This window comes from Pan troglodytes, chromosome 7 (assembly GCF_028858775.2).
Source record: "Pan troglodytes isolate AG18354 chromosome 7, NHGRI_mPanTro3-v2.0_pri, whole genome shotgun sequence".
Classification (NCBI taxonomy): Eukaryota; Metazoa; Chordata; class Mammalia; order Primates; family Hominidae; genus Pan; species Pan troglodytes.
Window position 1 is genome coordinate 58,324,258 of NC_072405.2, and position 22,881 is coordinate 58,347,138.

The window sequence follows — 22,881 nt, forward strand, 5'->3', positions numbered from 1 at the left end:
TGCAGTGAATATGATGGGTTCATAATTAACCTAAGTTTGCATAGGAAACATGTTAGAAGATTGCAGCAGGTGTAGGTCACTGATGATGGTGGTAGCACACGGAGAAACAGATAATTGTTTCTTATTTTTTATTTTTATTTTTTTTTTAGAGATGAAGTTTCATTCTGTCACCCAGGCTGGAGTGCAGTGGCACAATCACAGTTCATTGTAGCCTCAAACTCAGGGCTCAAGTGATCTTCTTGCCTCAGACTCCTGAGTAGCTAGGACTGCAGGCATGTACCAGCATACCCAGTCTGTTTTTAAAAATATAGTTTTACCTAGTGGTCCTACATTTCTTATAATGAAATTAGAAAGTACTTTGAAAAATGCCAGTGAAGGCAGTTATAGTAAGAAAGGGAAGCTTGCTCTTTAACTGAATTATTAATAAAGATGTTTGCATAGTATTTGTAATACTTCTTTTTGTCTTCTTATCTTTTTCCTTTGATCCTTTCAATAATCTTAACTTAGACTATCTACCACAAGAATGTGGAAGTATGACTGGTGCTGACCCAAATATTGACAAAATTTAGACAGCCCTTATAGGTATCAAACCTATCCTTTTTATCTGTTGGCCCAAAGTAAATCCTGCTACTAACAGGAAAGTTGATTTTTTTTTTAAACTAACTTCTTTCTGGTAAGCCTAATTTTTGTTTTACCAGGGAGGAAAATTTTTAACCTACAAAAATTGAGCAGTTCTTACTTACACAAATTTCTTGACTGCTCTAACCATCCTTCACAACAAAATTCCCTTGTATTTATCTCTGGATGGCATACACTAACAAGGACTAGATTGGAGGCCTCCCTTCCTGTCCCCTGTCCTCTCCACGAGGCATCACCCAGCATCTCGGCCATGTGCGTGTCTTGCACTCTACCTGTCTAGCCAACATTGCAGTGGCCTGTTCCTGAGCTGTATGCTAGAAATAGACTCATGCTCACATTCTCCCACCATTCCTCTATTCTCTTATCCAGTTGTGGCCCATAAGATTAAATCAGACTCAAATACTGTCCGTTGACAAATCAAGTCAGATTATTGATTTCACTTTTTCTTTTCCCCCAGAGCAACAGAAAACAGAAGTTGAGTGTCATGGGATGTTTCTTACAGAACAATTGGCTTCAGTTCATGCCTCAGCCCCAAAGGAGATTTATCAATTTTACTAATAAAACTTTGGCTGAATTCCATAGATGTGAAAACTGTAGTAAGGGTGCTTTGAATGTTTAAAAAAGGTCCTGTAATACGGAGAAACACACCAGTCTATCAAATATACTGTCATTGAAAGGCAGAATGGGGCATTATTTATTCTGCTGCGGCCTTATCTGTCTAACAGGAAACAGATTGTAAGAGCAAACACTTTCAAATGAGATTTTATAGAATCCTGATTTTTAAAACCCCAGTAGCAATACAGCAACCTTATCAAATTTAGGTAAAGCCGTCAAAACTCATCATTTAAGTGGGAAACTTGTGACAGCAACTTACTCCCAGATGCCGTCCCCACATTCCTAAGGCTTCTGCTTCCCACCTTACTGGCATCTAAATATTCTTTGTGAGTTCATTAAGGAAGTTCTGGAAGTCTGAAGATGTCATTTTGGAAATGTAGCTTGGCGGGCAACTTTATGTTGACTCCTAAAGTGTTGATACAATTTTCAGGGTTGTGCAGAAAAAGAGGTGGCAGTACAAGATGTGAACTGGAATCACAAAAAGGAGCCCGGTCCTGGCTCGGAGTCTCTGTCAGGTGACCTCAACTGAGTGGTTTAATCTCCCTGGAGACTTGGGTGCTTAATCTTTAATATGAAGGTGTGAAATTAAATTATATTTCTTTATAATTACATAATTATTGTATCATTATTATTACTGATGGTACTATTATCAGTACTACATTGAACTGATTATTCAATAATTCTAAATTATTAAAAATAACTTTGAAACTTCTAGAAGAACTTTATACATGTTAAATTCATTCTGTTTTTCAAGCAAATTAACATTTTAATTGAGAAATTGCTTACTTTCAAAAAGGATCTGTGTGGGCTGACTGATAATCTGGCATATATTAAGTTAAATTATTTAATGTATTGAAATATTATATTTAACCCTATTGGAAAAATAAAGTTGCCAACCAAAAGATTTCTCAGTACCAATATAGAAGAGAAAGTGAATACAAGCACAATTTATTATTGAGTAATCGTTAAAAGATTCACATGCCTATGAGGTAGCAGGAAAGGAAATAGAAATTTAGAGCAAAACCTCACACAGTTGATACAGCAAATCAGAAGAAAAACAATGCCTTCTCTTGTCTCTTCATGTATGTATCCTATAGATGTCTTCAGATACCGCTCCCCCCTGCCCGCCACCCCTGCCCCGCTAGATCCAGAACTCCATTTTTACAGATGTAGAGGCAGTTTGGCCTGTGATCTTGGAGATATCACTACATTATAAAAGGTGGAGACTGGGCTTAATCCCAGGAGAGATCTATCTCTATTGCAAAGGTTACAAAAGGGCTCAGTTTCATTAAAACACTTGAGTAAAGGCGAAAGGAGAAAATCATCTTTTTGCCCTTTTAAACAAAGAAGATATTTATATTCACCCTTAAACTCTCAGAGTAGTTTATTTTGTTTCTTTGTCAAAGTGTCGAAGAGAGTTTGTAATGGTTAATGCATTAGGTGTCAACTTGACTGAGTTGAGAGCTGCCTAGATAGTTGGGGCAGTGTTGTTTCTGGGTGTGTCTGTGAGGGTGTTGCCAGAGGAGACTGACATTTGTGTCTCTGGACTGGGAGAGAAGACGCCTCCCAATTTGGGTGGGCACCACCCAATCTGCTGCCAATGCAGTTAGAACAAGGCAGGCCGAGGAAGGTGGGATGCATTTGCCTGCTGAGGCTTCTGGCTCTCTTTCTTCTTCCTGCGCAGGACACTTGCTTCTGCTCCTCCTGCCCTTGGATATCAAGGCCTTTGGACTCTGGGATTTGCACTAGCAGCTTCCTGGGGGCTCTCAGGCCTTCTGACAAAGACCAAAGGCTGCACTGATGGCTTCCCTGGTTTTGAGGCTTTCAGATTTAGACTGAGCCACTACTGACTTCTTTCTTTCTCCAATTTGCAGGCAGCCTATGGTGGGATGTTGCCTTGTAATTGTGTGAGCCAATTCTCTTTGCCCGATAAACTCCCTTTTATATATACGTATATTCTATTGGTTCTGTTACTTTGAAGAGCCCTGACTAATACAGAAAACAGGTAGATAGGAGTAGAGCTTTGCTATAAAGATACATGAAGAGGGGGAAGCAACTTTGGAAATGAATAATGGGCAGAGGTTGGAAGAGTTTAGAGGGTGCAGAAGAAGTCAGGAAGATGAGGAAAAGTTTCAAACTTCTTAGAGACTGGTTAAATGATTGTGACCAAAATTCTGATAGTGATATGAACAGTGAACTCCAGGCTGAAGAGGCCTCACATAGAAATGGGAACTTATTGGGAACTGGTGCAAAGGTCATGGAGTTATGCCTTAGCAAAGAACTTTGTTGCATTCTGTTCATGTCCTAGGGATTGGTGCAAGTTTGAGCTTCGGACTGATAATTTAGGGCATCTGGTGGAAGCCAAAGCGGGAGCAGGCACATCACGTGGCAAAAGCAGGAGCAAGAGAAGTGGGTCAGGGTGTCACGCACGTTTAAATGACTAGATATCCTAAGAACTCACTCTCACGAAGACAGCATAAAGCCATGAGGGGTCTGCCCCCACTGTGTCTTGGAAGTAACTAACTTGTTTTTTATTTTACAGGCTCAGAGGTGGAAGGCATTTGCCTTGTCTCTGATGAGACTTTGGATTTCTGAGTTAATGCTGGAATGAGTTAAGACTTTGGAGAACTATTGGGAAGGCATGGTTGTAGTTTTCAATGTGAGAAGGACATGAAATTTGAGAGGGGTCAGGGTTTGGATATTTGTCCCCGCCCAAATCCCATGTCAAATTGGAATCCCTAGGTGTGGCCTTCCCAACTAGGAGTTCTCATGAGATTTGGTCATTTAACAGTGGGTGACACCACCCACACTCTCTCTCTCTTGCTCCCTTTCTTGCCATGTAAGGTGCCTGCTTCTCCTTTGCCTTCAACCATGACTGGAAGCTTCCTGAGGCCTCCCCAGAAGCAGATGACAGAGTTATGCTTTCTGTACAGCCTATAGAACTGTGAGGCAATTGAACCCTTTTCTCATAAATTACCCAGGTAATACAATGCAATACCTTTAGCAATGCAAGAACAACCTAAGTTGTTATTGTTCTATGTCTACATTTCATGTCTATAAAGGGATTTCCTTTTTGGGGGAACAGAATTTAAGTTGTATGCATACATCTCAGTTCAGTGGTACTTCTAAGATCACTAATATTGAGAGCTGCATCTTTCAGTATATAAAACCATTTGTATTTCTCAACGAAGAAAAAGCCAATACTATATTGCAACTGATGATTCACTCAGACAAGAGTATAGAGATTTTTTCATCCGTGTATTTTTTTGTAACTGGATATGTAGTTTTTTAAAAAATCACGATTTTGAGTCCTTCGTTTGCTCTCAGTCACAGTGTTTTGGATTTGGGGAAAGGATTTGGTGACCTGCAAAGACATCAATTCTAGGCCTAAATTAATCTTATAAACCTTAGAGAAGAAGATTTATTTCTAGGTTATCTGAAGGATTTTAATTTATTCTTTTAATCAAGTGTTTTATGTGAGGTACTTTTTAAGAACGGGTCTCATTTCTCTGACCCTTTCTTATTGGAAAATGGAACAGTAAAGTCAAGAAATAAAAAGTTCTCTCATCTCTTTTGCACTCCTACAATCAACTCAAAAATATCAAGAATAATAATTTAGTAAATTATTTATGTTGAGGTGGAAGTACTAACTCTATATCAAAAGCTCATCCTACTATCCTCCCCTCTATTCATTTATCATTTATTCACTGAAGTATAGCTTTAGGAAAAGCGAATAATGGCACACACACACACCATACAGACACATCCCCCATTACACTTATGCTAAGCACACACACCACACACACAAACATACACAGCACAACATACATTTACCCAAAATACCACACACACCCCACAGACACGCAAATCACACACAGACACAAACACACACCACACACACAAAGATACACACACCATTCATATACCACACACACTACATATAGACACAAACTACACACGTTCCCCCCACACCATACATAGACACACACATACATACATTCACCACATACACACACACACAACACACACAAATCACACCCCCCACATACAAAAAAACACACACATACCCCCACACCACACCCAGACACAAACACACACCAAACACACAAACATACACACATCATGCATATAACACACACAACACACACTACATATACATACAAACCACACACATTCCCCTCACACCACATACAGACACACATACATACATACACCACATATGGTGGTGTATGTATGTATACATACACCACATACACACACACCACACAAACATACACACACACAACAAACACACACTACACACATCCCACACACATCCCATACACAAACATACACAACACATCATACATATACCACACACACCACACACACCCCACAGATACACACAAACAACACACATACCCTTCACACCACACAGACACAAAATGCACACACACCATACCATACATAAACCACACTACACCACACACACCCCACATAGGCACACAAACCCCCCACACCACACACAGACACACATACCACACACAAACATACACACACCATGCATATCTCACGCACACACTCCACACATACACACACAATACATACTACACACACACACACTCCACACACATACACCTCACACACACCACATATACACACATATACACACAACCACCACACATACAAATTACACACACCCCATCCTAGTCCTTCTGCAGCTATAACCACATCATTTCTGATATCAGGATATTCTTAGTGAAATGATGTCTGCAAGGAGAACCTTCAGAACTAGAAAACTAGGAGAGTTCTAGAATCTGCTTAGGATGGACACATTTATATTGAAAAGTATTATAGGGCACCAAGTATTAAAACATAGTCTGTGATGGCACCCTTCAGATGGAAAGTTCTATCCAGGTATAGGACTGAGGTGCTGGGAGGTGACAGGTTCCTGTGTGGGGATGGATGGGCTGGGGGTGTGAGTCTTCCAGCAGCTGCACAGATGTGTTGACTTTTATGTACATGTTAATTTAGAACGTGACACTTACCTCTGAATCCTTTCAATATATGTCAGAGAGGAAAGTTTTACATCTATCAGTTCTAACATGATTTCACATTAATTTTCCTTTTCTTTAATTAGTGTTCGTTATTTAATGTAACCACCTGACAAACTATTAGCTGTGGTGAGTGTTTGGATTTCTTTGTTTATTTTTCTTTTTATTATGTCCACCGTATACTCAAATTTGATTTATGAAAAAAAATTCTCTTGATTGACTGTCGAATTTTATCTGCATTAAAAATGAAAGTCAAAGAGATTTCTAACCGTCCTCCATTAGAGAGGAATACTAATGAGCCTTTATTTTCTAACTGAAGTATCTGACACTCACATTTAACCAAATTTAGTTTGATTTATATCATATTTTATAAGGCAAAGCACACCGACACTATTTTATAGCTACAATATGAAAGTTATAAAGAAAAGGACACTATCAAAGAATCAAGAAAGATGACCAATATTTTACTGTTTTTAACTCTCACAAGAAAATATTGACTGAATTCAGTACAAAGACAGCTATGTAGAAAAAATAATAAAGGCTTTCTATAGCAGAATCTGTTACCCTGTTAAAAACAATGGTGGAATCAGACTGAAACTAGTGCCATTATCTATCATTTTTTTCAGGCAAATGTTTGTATATATATATATATAAACACATTTGATAATGTGACATAATCATATATATCAAAGAGAAAAATTCGGCCTTCAGGAGGAAAGGACGTTATTCTATAGCCATCGCATTAATGAGAAACACCAGGTCTGGAGGCTGTATCTGAGGGAATAGAGGCAGGTTTTGAGTGTGAGGGAATTAAGAGTGTTTTACTCTGAAATTTGGCTGATTCTTGGAGTCAGATCATTTGATGGGACAGAAGCATATTCGGATTTGCTAGCTGAAGTTTATTGAAAAGTATGCTAATGTTTGCTTAAAGTTCAAGAGGCCTAGTGACCTCCTCAAGATCCAAAACCCAAAGCTGAATCTCAGTTAAAGTCTGGTCATATATTATTCATATATATACATATATATATACACACACACATATATTATATCATATGTATTCTCTTTTGATTTACATTTTTAGATTTAATACTTGATTTCTTAAGGAGACAATGTATCTAGAAAAGTTCTATCTACATTTTAAAGAAGAAAGTGGGCAATTCTGTAAGGCATTTTGAGTCTGTCATTTACCCTGGTTACACTTCTAAAGTGAATGTTCTGTGAAATATGAATATGGCAAGTTGGAATTAATGGTAACAACAAGTAGGTCTGCCCACTTGGCACAGTAAAACCAAATACTGATATTAGGGTTGCAGCTAAAGAAAGTGGGGCATTTATTGCAGGGCACCAAGCAAAGAGAATTGGGCAGTTCGTGCGTAAGACCCAAACTCCCAAATGGCTTACAGGTAGAGTTTTTAAAGGCAGGGGTGACATGCAAAATCATAAATCAATATACCCAGGCTACACATGGGTTTTACCTAAAAAGGCAGGACATCAAGAAGCAAGGGCTACAGGTCATAGGTGAAGTCAAAGATTTTCTGATTTGTGATTGGTTAAGGAGCCAAAGATTTGTCTAAAAATCTGGGGTCAGCAGAAAGGAATATTGAGCTCTGGCTTGTGGGTGTGACCACCTCCAGGTCCCTGAGGAAGAAATTTAGAACAAAGAATGACAATCAGAATTCAGTCCTCAGTTCCCCCTCATTTGGAGTCTACATGACAGCAGACAGCATTTTCCATTTGGTAGGGGTTTGGATTTCTGAAAAACAACTCAGTGACATAAGATGTTATCTTTAGTTTCTATAGGGGAACCAAGCATCTCCTCATTCTCACTTCCTTGGCTTTTGTTTTAAGCTATTATTACTTCTTACTTATCAAGTTTCTCATTTGCTTCTCAAAGCTAGCGAAGTTCCTAGAATACCCCTTGAAGAAATCAAAATTTCCTTTTATCTTCATGCTTGGGGTAGGGATGCGGTGCCCAGTCGACCCCTAAGAGGGGTCCCTGTTCCATCTCAGAATCAGTTGATTCAGGGACATTTCAATAAAAATATGTTAATAATTATCTCAATAGGCAGAATTGAGATGGGTTCAATGCCAAAACAATTACTGACCAGTAGCTCTATAGCTGTATGGAGAGAGCTTCCTAGTAATAGAACACAGGCACCATCCTTGGCCATAACCTAACTAATATTTTTATTCATAATCTAGGTGAAGATTTATTAACTCACCTTGAACACTGAATTAGGTCATTCTGAACCATTGCTCCTAGGAGAAATAATGGGTTAGGTCCCTGCAAGCTTTTGGTCACATTTTTGTCAATTAAGCGACACATAACTATGTTTTATGTGTGTTTCTGTTTAAAGAAATCTTATTTAATATATATTGTTGATTCATCAACATGGAACTCACAGACCACACCACTATCACTCATGCCTGAAGGAAGCTTATTTAACAGGCGTAATTTCTCCAAAAGTCACTTCACAGCACTCTTGTGCTTAGGAACACTAGAAAGCATTTCAGCACTATACTTGAGGGCCATTTTAAACAGTGACATCGCCAACTAAAAATACAAAAATGAGAACAATGTGGTACTAAATCAACCTTGAAAAGGACACTTATTTAGAGCATGAGACCTGAAACAAGAAGGCAAAGCAGTTGCCTTGTTTGGCTTCAGCTGGGAATGTGTGCCTCAAGCAACTCAAATTCTTTTCCCCTCTCTGCGTGCCCACCGATGATCAGGAAAGTGACAGTGAGTACTGATTTCAGGGTTATAAATAAACTTTGGCCTGTAGGTGAATTCACAAATACAAAGTCTGCAAATAATTAAGATCAACTGCATGTAAAATTGGCCTGCTTTACTCTCTTTGGCTCTATGTTAAGAAGGATGTAAACAAATTCAAGTACAATCAGAGAAGAATGAAAATGAAAGATGATGAAAGTCCTGTAGAGCATGCCTAATGCAGAAAACTTAAGGAACTGAGAATATTTAATCTGGAGAAACAATTTGATAGAGAAAAAAGTAAGTGGGGGCATGGATTTATCTTCAAATATTTGAAATAACATTGAGTTGCCCTCTATGCTTGCATTCACCTAAGGTCTCCTGACAACCACACTATCTCATCTGTGACTGAGTCTCTCACATCAGTCTGACAATCTTCCCACCACCCCCAGCCCCCTTCACTCCAAGGATGAGCGAGGCCTGGATCCAACAGTCTGTTAAAACACATCCCCTCTTCTGTAACAATTCATTATAAAATTCATAACATTTCCTAAATGGAAAATTACCTAACTGCTTCCTGATATTTTATTGCAGTAATCACTTGCATTACACTGAATAAACTCCTCTGAATATACATTAAAAGCTATATTATAAAACTATGATGATAAAACTATCATTTAAATTTATGGTTTTCTGATTATGAAAGAAAAACATATCCATTACAAGCAAACTGGGAAAAAGAGCTGAAAAATTACCCTACCACATAGAAGTAAAAATTTTTAAATTGGTTTTATCTTTTTAAATTTGGCAAAATACCATAACATGAAATTTATCATCTTAACTACTTTGAACTGTGTTACAACATTTTTACACTGGTATTAAACATATTCACTTTGTTGTGCAAATAGCACAGCTATCCATTTTCATAACTGTTTTCATCTTGCAAAACTAATTTCTGTATCCACTAAACAATAACTCTCCTTCCCCTGTTCCCCCAAATGTTTGACAACCACCACTCTAAGAACTAGCAAATTTTAATGTGCAGCTTCCTTTGAGTGGATTCTAAGAATACCTATAAATGATTTTTTATTTTTTATTGTTTTATTTTTTTGTAAACACATTTGGATTTATCAGAATGGAATACTGAAAGAAAGTTTAGAGGAGGCTTCAGGAAATCCCATCACTGGGAGAAAAACTGCATAACATTTGAAAAGCCTTAGCTTCTTAATATTTAACATTCAGAAGGTAGATTAAGTTAGTCTTAAAACTGTTCTGACCATATGCTTCTTGAATTCCAAAAAATTAAGTGCCCTGTAATCTGCATATTTATTCATAAATTATATATGCATGTATACTACCAAAATACTATATACTATAAAAAATAAAAATATAACATTGTATACATTGTTATAAGAAAGATTTCATTGACTATGCTTTATTATCTTAAAATCCTGCTGTAAACTTTGCGATATTATCTTTTAAAGGTTTGGTACTAGGTTTAACGTATTTTAGTATTTGATACTGATGGTTCTTAGAGTTGGCAAATGATTCTTCACCTTGAAAAAAGGTCTAGATAGATGGAATACACTGTGACTGTGAATACTACATCACGATGCTCATGGTTCAATTCCATCTATCAATTATAAAAAAATTATTATTGACATTTGCCTTGCAAATTTTCATCTTACCTAATGTCAATTGTTGTTTATGAAAACTAATAGGAAAACGTTATATGTTCAACAAATGTGTTCAGACCATCTGAAACTTTTAATTTAGAAGAGAGTTTAGATAGATTAAAATTTCTCACAAGTTTTATAATTGTGGAGATATACAGAATTTTGTGAAAAACATTGTTTATAGTAAGAAAAATCTCATATATATAGAAACATTTCTAAACCCCTACAATTAAAATGTTTATGTCATTATTTTCTCCTGAAAAGCAGCAATTTTCTCGGTGTTAAAACACAAACAGGAAACATTCCATGCTCATGGATAGGAAGAATCAATATTGTGAAAATGACCATACTGCCCAAAGCAAGTTATAGATTCAATGCTATCCCCATCAAGATACCTTTGACTTTCTTCACAGAATTGGAAAAAAAAAACACTCAAATTTCATATGGAGACAAAAAAGAGCCTGCATTGCCAAGACAATCCTAAGCAAAAAGAACAAAGCTGGAGACATCGTGCTACCTAACTTCAAACTATACTACAAGGCTACAGTAACAAAAACACCATGGTACTGGTACCAAAACAGACATATAGACCAATGGAACAGAACAGAGGCCTCAGAAATGATGCCACACATCTACAACCATCTGGTCTTTAACAAACCTGACAAAAACAAGCACTGGAGAAAGGATTTCCTATTTAATAAATGGTGTTGGGAAAACTGGCTAGCTACATTCAGAGAGCTGAAACTGGATTCCTTTCTTACACCTTATACAAAAATTAACTCAAGATGGATTAAAGACTTAAATGTAAAATCTAAAATCATAAAAACCCTAGAAGAAAACCTAGACAATACCATTCAAGGCATAGGCATGGGCAAAGACTTCATAACTAAAACACCAAAAGCAATGGCAACAAAAGCCAAAATTGACAAATGGGATCTAATTAAACTAAAGAGCTTCTGCACAGCAAAAGAAACTATCATCAGAGTGAACAGGCAACTTACAGAATGGGAGAAATTTTTTGCAATCTATCCATCTGACAAAGGGCTAATATCCAGAATCTACAAATAACTTAAACAAATTTATGAGAAAAAATCAAATTGTCCCATCAAAAAGTGGGCAAAGGATATGAACAAACTCTTTTTAAAAGAAGACATTTATGCAGCCAACAAACATATGAAAAACAGCTCATCATCACTGGTCATCAGAGAAATGCAAATCAAAACCATAATGAGACGCCATCTTGCACCAGTTAGAATGGCGATCATTAAAAAGTCAGGAAACAACAGATGCTGGAGAGGATGTGGAGAAATTGGGAACACTTTTACACTGTTGGTGGGAGTGTAAATTAGTTCAGCCACTGTGAAAGACAGTGTGGCAATTCCTCAAGGATCTAGAACTAGAAATACCATTTGACCAAGCAATCCCATTACTGGGTATATACCCAATGGATTATCAATCATTCTACTCTAAAGACACATGCACACATATGCTTACTCTGGCACTGTTCACAATAGCAAAGACTTGGAACCAACCCAAATGCCCATCAAAGATAGACTGGATAAAGAAAATGAGGCACATATACACCATGGAATACTATGCAGCCTTAAAAAAGGATGAGTTAATGTCCTTCGCAGGGACATGGATGAAGCTGGAAGCCATCATTCTCAGCAAACTATCACAAGAACAGAAAACCACACACTGTATGTTCTCACTCAGAAGTGGGAGTTGGATAATGAGAACACATGGACACAGGGAGGGCCTGTTGTTGGGTGGAGGGCTAGCAGAGGGATAGCATTAGGAGAAATACCTAATGTAGATGATGGGTTGATAAGTGCAGCAAACCACCATGGCATGTGTATACCTATGTAACAAACCTGCACGTTCTGCACATGTACCCCAGGACTTATAATAAAAAAATTATATATGAGAAAATCTGGTTGTGTTGTGCATAAAAGTAACAGCACAAATTTTATGAGAAAAGAAACTATGAGCACCACCTTCAAAGTGAAAGTAGGAAGCATTGTACTGAAGAAGCTATCTTCAGCCCAAGAAACCCACAGAGGCAGAGTACTAGGAAAGAGAGAAGCTGAGCAGAGCATGTCCTGCTGGAGTGAGGGGAGAAAGGGAGGGACTAGGGGCTCAGGGAAACCTCCTAGCCGATTCCTTCTAAATCTTAGAATTTATATATATTGATAAAACCAAAGCCTCTGTATTTGAATGCAAACAGCTGAAGAATAAATTAACACATTTTGATATCTAACTAAAGAAATATTCCATAATTTTAAAGAGATAAATGGATATGTTAAAGAAATGTTAATAAATATTGACAATAAACGTAAAAGTCCAAAATTCACAATCGGATTTTCAGAGTGAAGAACCAAGAGAATGGAGAACATAGTATTTTTTAATATAGAATTTATTAAAATTAAAGGACAATAAAAAGACTAAGAAGCATGTTCAAAAACTTAAAACTTTTTATAACTAATAAAGAAAAATACTATAACGAGGTGTGTTTTTTTTTTTTTTTTTGAGACGGAGTCTCACTCTGTTGCCCAGGCTGGAGTGCAGTGGTGCGATCTCGCATCACTGCAAGCTCCACCTCCCGGCTTCACGCCATTCTCCTGCCTCAGCCTCCCAAGTAGCTGGGACTACAGGCGCCCGCCACCTCGCCCGGCTAATTTTTTTTTATTTTTATTAGAGACGGGGTTTCACCACATTAGCCAGGATGGTTTCGATCTCCTGACCTCATGATTTACCCCCCTTGGCTTCCCAAAGTACTGGGATTACAGGTGTGAGCCACTGTGCCCGGCCTATAACGAGGTGTTTTGTTTTTATGTTATTTGATGATATGTTTATGTAATTTAATTTTCATTATGGGTTTATTGAGATATAATTTATATACTATACAATTTAACCATTTACTTGTAAAATTCAGTTTTTAAAAAAATATATTCACAGAGTTGTGCAACCATCACTGTAATCCATTTAAGAAAATTTTCATCACCCCAAAAGTAACCCTACTTATTAGCAATCACTCCCTGTGTGTTCCCAACCTCTTTAGCTCTGGACAACCACAAATCTACTTTCTCTTTCTATTGATTTGCCTATTCTAGACATTTCAGATGAATAGAATTATGCAACGTGTCCTTTCTGACTGCATATAGAAGGATGCACATAGAATGATGTTTCAAGTTCATCCGTGTTACAGCATGTATCAGTACTTCAGTTATTTTTATGGTTGAATAATATTTTACTTTATGGTTCTACCAATTTGATGCATCCATTCATCTGCTGATGTATATGTGGGTTGTTTCTACTTTTTGCCTATTATGAATAATGCTTCTATGAACATTTGTATACAAGTTTTTTTGTAGGGACATGTTTTCATTCTGCTTGGACACTTTTCATTCTCTAAAAGTGAAACTCCTGCATTATTTGGTAATACTATGTTTAACCATTTGAAAAACTCATATGGTTTTCCAAATTGGCTGCATTCCTACCAATCATTTAACTGGGTTCCTGTTTCTCCACATTCTCAGCAACATTTATTATTATCTGACTTTTTTGATCATAGTGATTCTAGTGGGTGTGAAGTGGTATTTCATCGTGGTTTTGATTTGAGTTGTTCTAATAACTAATAATGTTGAGCACCTTTTAACATACGTATTGGCTACTTGTATATCTTTAGAGAAAAATCTATTCAGATTGCTTTTTTAATTAGCCAACTAACTTTATTCTCACTATACCAGAGATGGTAAATTCCAAGATAAATTCAATAGCAGATTCTGTGCCTTGCTAAGTCTGGCTTGCATTTTTAATTGAGTTGTTTGTATTACTGAGTTGTAGAAACCATAATAAGATTTCACAGTTTAAAAGTGACTACATGTACAGGAAATAGAAGAAATAGTGAATACAAAAAAATGAAAACTACTCTCTTCAAAGCTAGAAGCAAAATTAAAATGAAAGAAAGCAAAGAAATGTAACCTTGGAATTGTAGCTCCATGTGATAATGTTGACCTTTACCTGAGCCCTGTGCTCTTGAAAAACAGCAAAGGTTAAGAAATTACACAGAATTGTGTGTTCCAGGAAATGGTTAATCACAAAAGACCATATTGCCCATGTATATTTCCAGGTAAGACTTTTCTTCATCCTTCCTCACAACTAACTCTTTTGCCTTCCTGCCTTTGTAAGAGTTGAGGCCCCCTTTCCTTTCTTTGAGATTGTCTGCAGTTCCTTTCTTTGAGCTTGTCTTGCAAAAGCCTAATTTTGTCAAGCTTGAGTAGTTATTGATTTAACAATGAACAACAACCTACAACTAATAAAGATAATAACAATGGGTGAAAAATTGTTTAGAGCAGATGGAAATAAATTTGTGGATTCTGTTCAACTTGGGCAGGGGAGGTACAAACTACTAAGTCTAGATAGTAATAGAAAAATTTGAATTATAATATGAATGTGAAAATTAAAAGACAGTCACTGGAAAAATATAAGCATAATGTATAACTTTCAGATTAGTAAGATTAAAATGATTAAAGCATACATTAGACCAATTAAAAGACAAAAAAAGTGAAGATATTTAGAAAAAGAAGACCAGTAGATTAAATACATAAAATTCCAGAAATAAAGTTTTAATAAACCCAAACATATAACCACAATAGCTGTTAAATTCTAAATATATCCCTAAAATATTTAGCTAAAACTTAAACAAGATTGAAAATAAAAGTATTGAAAATGTATATCAACCAAATGCTGTGGGGTTCTATCTGTCCCTCTAAATAAATGAAAATATTACTCTGTAAGAATACACCAAAATCCCTAGGGATTATCTCTCTCTCAATAGAGGTCAAATGAGCCTCTAAGTTCATCATTAATTTCATCATTAGTTTCATCTGCATCATTTTGAAGAAAATATGTTGATTTATTACTTGTATAATTAGACAGCAAATTAAATTAAAAAGAAACAAAAGCAAAGAAAAGAAATATAAATTGCAAAGTCATAGCAATTAATAAACTTTAGGATTTTTATGGAATTTTTCTTCCTGGAAGTCTCAGTATTTTTACACGTCTTTTTTTTTTTAATTATTATACTTTAAGTTTTAGGGTACATGTGCACATTGTGCAGGTTAGTTACATATGTATACATGTGCCATGCCGGTGCGATGCACCCACCAACTCGTCATCTAGCATTAGGTATATCTCCCAATGCTATCCCTCCCCCCTCCCCCCTCCCCACCACAGTCCCCAGAGTGTGATATTCCCCTTCCTGTGTCCATGTGATCTCACTGTTCAATTCCCACCTATGAGTGAGAATATGCGGTGTTTGGTTTTTTGTTCTTGCGATAGTTTACTGAGAATGAAGAGCCCGCATCGCCAAGTCAATCCTAAGCCAAAAGAACAAAGCTGGAGGCATCACACTACCTGACTTCAAACTATACTACAAGGCTACAGTAACCAAAACAGCATGGTACTGGTACCAAAACAGAGATATAGATCAATGGAACAGAACAGAACCCTCAGAAATAACGCCACTTACCTACAACTATCTGATCTTTGACAAACCTGAGAAAAGCAAGCAATGGGGAAAGGATTCCCTATTTAATAAGTGGTGCTGGGAAAACTGGCTAGCCATATGTAGAAAGCTGAAACTGGATCCCTTCCTTACACCTTATACACGTCTTTTTTTTTACATGTATATTAAAGACAAATTTTGAAGTATAATTATTTATAGAAGAAGAAAAAACTAGTCTTGAAATCTGAAAGCACTAAACAAAAAATGTCAAGTAGATTGCAAATTTCTCTTCTTTACAGTCTTATTAGTAAAATTATTTAAACCCCAAAATAGAAAGGTGTTTTTTTAAAAACTAAATATAAAAAGTGAATCTCTGTTTTCATAAATATTTGCTTTTTAAGTAACCAGAACATATGTATTTTTAATTAAGCCTGGAAAATGTAAAAATACTCTTTTAGAGTAACACGGGGATGTTTGCTGAGGCTACAGCAAATAACAATTTAGTATATTTTGAGAATTTAATATCTCAAAAAATTTAGGGCTTAATAAATTCAAATATTTTGAACAACTGTTTTGGAAAAATGTTAAACCAATTCCCCTTTCATTTGTCCATTTTATTAAACATTTCACAATTAATGATACCTAATGTAGAACCTTCTTAGATAGAAACCTAACCATACCTTTTTTATTTTTGCAGGAAAATGAATTGTTTTGTCATTTTATCAACAAATTATTTAAAACCCTTGTAGAGGGCACACCATTAGATAATGTGCTAAATACAAAAAATTGGTAGATGCTTTTTAATATTTAATTTGAATTATAGGAAAATACATGTGCATTTGACCTTGATTCCAATATAATTCAATTATGAACCAAAGAGACGTTAAAAACTGTAAGAATTTTTAAAAATATGATAACTTTAGACTAAATTTCTGAATAATATGAATTTGGATAGTGTTTTTAAAACACAAAGAATAAGGCACACAGATGGTAAAGAAAAAATGCTCATAAAACGTGCTTAATTATTAACATTTTATACATTATAAGTTGAGTTTCAGGAATTTTTTTAAAAAGCACCATTGATAACATCACTGAAATTATAAAACACGGAATAAACTTGTGGGAGGATGGATTAATTTGTTTAGATGCTAAAATTTTGAGCAAAGTGTCTTTAGAGAAGTGGATTAATGAAGAGAGGCTTCTCATAGTTCAGGCTATGGAACAGCAGATGGAATATAGTCAGGAGGGTCTTGTAGATCAAGGCCAAGGTGGAGAAGAGAGGTATGATGGTAAATTGTATGTGTCAACTCAACTGAACCATTAGTCGCCCCGATATTTGCTCAAGTATTATTCTGGGTGTGTCTGTGAGGATGTTTTCGATGAGTTTAACATTTAAATCAATTTGACTAAGTAAAGCAGACTGCCCTTCAGTATGAAGCTGGGTCTTATCCGATTAGTTGAAGTCTGAATAGAATAAAATGTCTGTCATGCCACCAAAAGGAGGCATTCTTCTAACTGGACTGCCTTGGGGCTAACACAGCAGTTTTATTCCTGCCTTTGGTTTCAGACAGGGACTCTACTGTTAACCCTCTTGAGCCTTCAGCATGTTGTGCTGATCTTAAGACTTGTTGATGATTATAATTGTGTGAGTCAATTTCTTATTTTGTATATCCATTCTATAGGTTTTGTTTCTCAGGAGAATCCTGACTAATACAGATTTTGGTACTGAGTGGTTTTAGAGGAACAAAATTTTCAGGATGGGTTTTCTAAATCAGTTTTGGTGTTTCTAAAATTGGCTCTCTAATCTGATTAGATTTAAAGATGCTAATGACTTTATTTCCAAGAGTAAACAAAGTACTGATATCCGTGGAGTGATCTGTTAAGAGATATCGGCCAGGTGCGGTGGCTCATGTCTGTAATGCCAGAACTTTGGGAGGCCAAGGTGGGCAGAACACCTGAGGTCAGGAGTTTGAGACAAGCCTGGCTAACATGGTGAAACCCCGTCTCTACTAAAAATACAAAAATTGGCTAGGGATGGTGGCAGGCGCCTGTAATCCCAGCTACGTGGGAGGCTGAGGCAAGGGAATCACTTGAATTCGGGAGGCAGAGGTTGCAGTAAGCCAAGATTGTACCATTGCATTCCAGCCTGGGCAACAAGAGTGTAACTCTGTCTCAAAAAAAAAAAAAAAAAAAGAGAGAGATTATATATATATATCTCACTATTATATACTCTTAACCACTTATAAGAAGCAAGAATCTGTGTGACTGTGCCATTTTTGTGACACTTTTGAAAATTTTTATTGACCTAAATGTCTTAGTCCATTTTGTGCTGCTTTAACACAATACTACACACTGAGTAATTTATAGAGAACAGATATATATATATATTTTCATAGTTTTGGAGGTTTGGAAGTCCAAGATCAAGGTCCCAGCATTTGCTGTGGTAAGGGCCTTCTTGCTGTGTACACATATGGCAAAAGGCAGACAGAAGGCAAGCTAACAGTCTACCCAAACACTACACGAAGCCCCTTAAGAAAAGTTGTTAATCCCATTAACGAGACAGCAGCCTTCCTGGCCTACCATCTCTTAGATATCCCACCTCTGAATACTCTCACTTTGACAACTCCTGAATTTTGGAGGAGATTAAGTTTCAACATGAACTTTAAAAAGGAAAAAAATATTTAAACTGTAGTAATGATTAGTAAATGAGATTGGCCGGTTGCTCCCAATATTGTTGGACAAAATACAAAAAGAAAGGAATAAGCTCATAGATTCAAATTCCTAGCTCAAGCATGGTGTAAATGATCCGAAAGCTTCAATATTGCCCTGAAAAAGTCTTACCTCTTATAGATGCTAGGCTGACATGACTGAAAATCAGTTCTAGAATTTCATCCTGCAAGTGGCTGAGTTATAATGTATGTTATACTTCTAGCCTCACAGTATATCTACTATTAAAGTGAGCGCATTGATTGGGAAATAATAGAATCCTGTAAGTTGGAATGGGGATGTATGGTAGAGTCCTGATGAAGGTAGGGACATTGAACCCTAAATTTCTGATGAAAATTCTTTGCCAATGAAAGTAGTGTCCTAACCCCAATTAAAGTAAGTCTCTCCATCCCCAATGGAAAAAGACTCTTCACACCTATCTGAGGGGATTAAATCTGCATTGCTTGCGGAAACTATAATGATCTCACCTGTGGCAGTTGCCCTAAGAAGCAATGCTGATTCCCCTTAGGACCCACCCAACCACCCTCTTTGCTTCTTGCCCTATAACTAGGCTCAAGTTCCAGTAGACCCTTAAAATGAGGCACACAGTAGGACCCATGTAAAGATGCACTACATTTAAAAAGAAAACTTGAGTTTTCTAAATTCAGATAGCATGTGTGGGGATGGATATTATGGGTGTAGAAAAATTCTTGAAGGAATAAAAAGTTGGATCAGTGCAAATTTATTGATATGAGATAACTAAGCCAATATTCTGTATTTAATGTTACAGTTTGAGGTATTAGAAGGGGCTTTTACAGGTTGGTTGGCTGAAATATGAACCAAAAGGTGACCCACAGTAAGCAAGTTGGAAATGTTTCCTTGCCTTAACATAGAGGAAGGGACACAAAGTAATACCAATCCAAATCCCAAATGACATAATCCTGAATGTTGAAATCAGGAAAGCTCAAAATCCCCAAAGTCTAAAATCCCTAATGCCTAAAACCCTAAAAGACTAAACTTCCAAATATGAAATCATGAAAGCCGAATTCTAGGGAAGAAATTATTGTGTTTGGGGTTGTATGTAGGATAGCTGCATCATGTCAGAGAGAACTATCACCTTGTTGTCTTTAGAAATTAAGCTTAATTTAAAGACGTGTATATGGGTGTGAACTTGAAAAGGAGTAGACTCATGCCTTAGTTTTCGGTGTCAACCTGACTAGAGTAAGGGAATACCTAAAAACCTGGTTAAGCATTATATTGAGTGTGTCTGTGAAAGTGTTTCTAGAGGAGATTAATTTGTGTGTATGAGTGGACAAAGTGCGGAAGATCTGCCCTCAATATTGTTGGTGGACATCATTCAATCAGCCAAAAGCCAAAGGGAACAAATGGAGAAGGTGAGTTGGCTGTATTCTGAGAGCTGGGACAGATTTTTCTTCTTCTGCCCTGGACATCAGAACGGTAGGCTCACCATTCTTTGGACTCTAACGCTTACATCAGTGACTCTTTGGACCCTGGGGCTTTTGACCTTGGACTGAGAGTTATATTTTCAGCTTCACTGGTTCTGAGGCCTTTGTATTTGAACTGAGCCATCCTACAGGCATCCCAGGGTCTCCAGCTTGCAGACAGTCATGGGACTTCTCAGTCATCAGAATCATTTAAGCCAATTTTCCTAATAAATCCCCTCTCATATAGCTATATAGTTAATCTTGTTGGTTCTGTCTCTCTTGAGAACTCTGACTAGTACAGACTGGGTATTGGGGAAGCTGAATATCATTTCCTCTTACTGTATTCCTTACAACACAATGGAAGAGATTTATGAAATTGTTTCCTTATAAAAGGCTGTGATAAATTAAGGGTATGAGGCTACTTAATGGTGAAAGATAAAGGTTTGGAAGCTAATTATTAGTAGTACTACAAAAGCAGAAAATCACTGAATTGCAATGGTCACAATGACCAGACTCTCAAATGGACAGCATATACTTAAATTTGTAGATCACAACCACTGTCTAAATACAAGTGCAATTAATGTTTTGAAGATAATAGAAGTGAAAATGTAGGCAAAAAATACAAGAAATTCACCCTGCCCAATTACAATCATGTATAACTTCTGTCCCTTCACACAGAGTGCCAATTTGTTATGCTATGTACTTCCTCTTCATATCGTTTCTAATGCTGGAGGTATGAATTGTGTAATGACTTCTAGAGTTCTAACTTACTTTATTCACTTTTTGCAAATCTGATCCCATGAAAGTGCATTATCACTACATTGACTTTGCAAGCATTGTGTGTGTGCTTATTGTAAACTAAAACTAAAATCCTAAGTTCACCACTGACTGAAGAGACTCCTTCTTGGTCAAGAAGAAGGAAAACATTAACACTGTGTTCCTAGCCATGATGGGATTCGAGGTCAGACAAGCCTTATTATACTCCCCTTCCTTCTTTGGTATAGGCACAACAACTGTCCAGCATTAATAAAACAGAGATCATAAGACAAACTAACACAGGAATAGAAACCCAAACACTGCACGTTCTCACTCATAAGTGGGAGTTGAACAATGAGAACACATGGACACAGGAAGGGGAACATCACACACTGGGGCTTGTCAGGGGGTGGGGGGCTAGGGGAGGGAGAGCATTAGGACAAATACCTAATGCATACGGGGCTTAAAACCTAGATTACAGGTTGATAGGTGCAGCAAACCACCATGACACATGTATACCTATGTAACAAACCTTCATGTTCTGCACATGTATCCCAGAACTTAAAGTAAAATTAAAAAAAAAAAAAAAGACTTACAGAACAGACTCTTTGTGGCAATAAGATACCAAACTATAAATAGAACCTAAGGCCATGTCAGGCAAGGATCAAGTTACACACCTCTACACTTAAAAAACCAACTATATTCTCACTGACACAAAGTTTTTCTTTTTCTCCAGCAGCTAAACAAGTGCCGGCCTTGAGATAAGGAACGTTAAAACAATTGCAACTCATCCAGCTCACAGACAGTAACTAACTGAGCTCCTGTTCCACTCACCATGACTACAGCTTTAACAGCACAAGAGACTGATTTCAGTAACTTCCTCCTGACAAGAAGACCACCAACCATGAACTGGTTTTGGCAATTTATAGAGACTGGGCACTTGTGTGCCTTCACGTTCTGAAAAGACCTTTTGACATATAAGGCCTAATTGTAATAAATGTCAATGTTAAGTGTCCACCCCAAAATGAACATAGGTTGTATGTTATATGCATGTTTTCTCAATATGCATGTGTCAGGACCACTGTCACGAATATTCACAGCTCCTACTGTAACCTGCTGAATATGTATGTTTAACCTACCTGTTTAGCATAAAGCTCCTGCTCCAATCTCTCCTTCTTCGAAGTTCCTATCTCTGGTCTCTGACCAAATTCATGCTTCCTGGCCTGCAAGACGGCAACCTTGCAGGCTGTACCCCTTTATGAGAAATACGGTCTCCTCTAAATTTACAAATGTGTGACTTTTTAAAAATTAACAACATGAATGTTGAAACTTCATCAACAAATGAAGAGATGTCTGCTTTGTACATCTGCGTCTGTGAAAAATAAAATTTCTCAAGATCTCAGCTTGTTGGGCAACTTCATATGTGGTAGTGACCTACGTAGGCTTTGGTCAGTCTCATCAAAAGTCTTAAGCTGTCTGTCACAGTAGATCTAGGTACACAAAATTAACAAACATTTTGATCTACTTCTTTATGAATATGGCTCACCCACTCATAACTGTTATGCTTGCATGACTCTCATTGGTATATCTGAGTGTTTATGCTTGCAAAAATACACAAGTTGTAATTGCCTATTTCATTGTATAAAGTGGCCAATGAAGTTGTGTTTTTTATATTCATCAAGTGAACTCCCTTACTTTACTACTCCCTTTACTAGCTTTAAAAATGTAAATAAATGTATTTTAAAGCATTTTTAAATTACTATTTGCGGAATTATTTTAGGGGGATTTT

At 36.8% G+C, this 22,881-nt stretch overlaps 1 long non-coding RNA gene across 1 annotated transcript; it reads left to right on the plus strand.

The window, feature by feature from the left end:
- Window positions 1-1,616: 1,616 nt before the first annotated feature.
- On the plus strand, window positions 1,617-22,494 carry LOC107976493 (uncharacterized). Its single transcript, XR_001720537.3, has 2 exons — window positions 1,617-1,831; window positions 21,829-22,494. It is a non-coding gene; the product is annotated as an uncharacterized LOC107976493 (long non-coding RNA).
- Window positions 22,495-22,881: the final 387 nt, after the last annotated feature.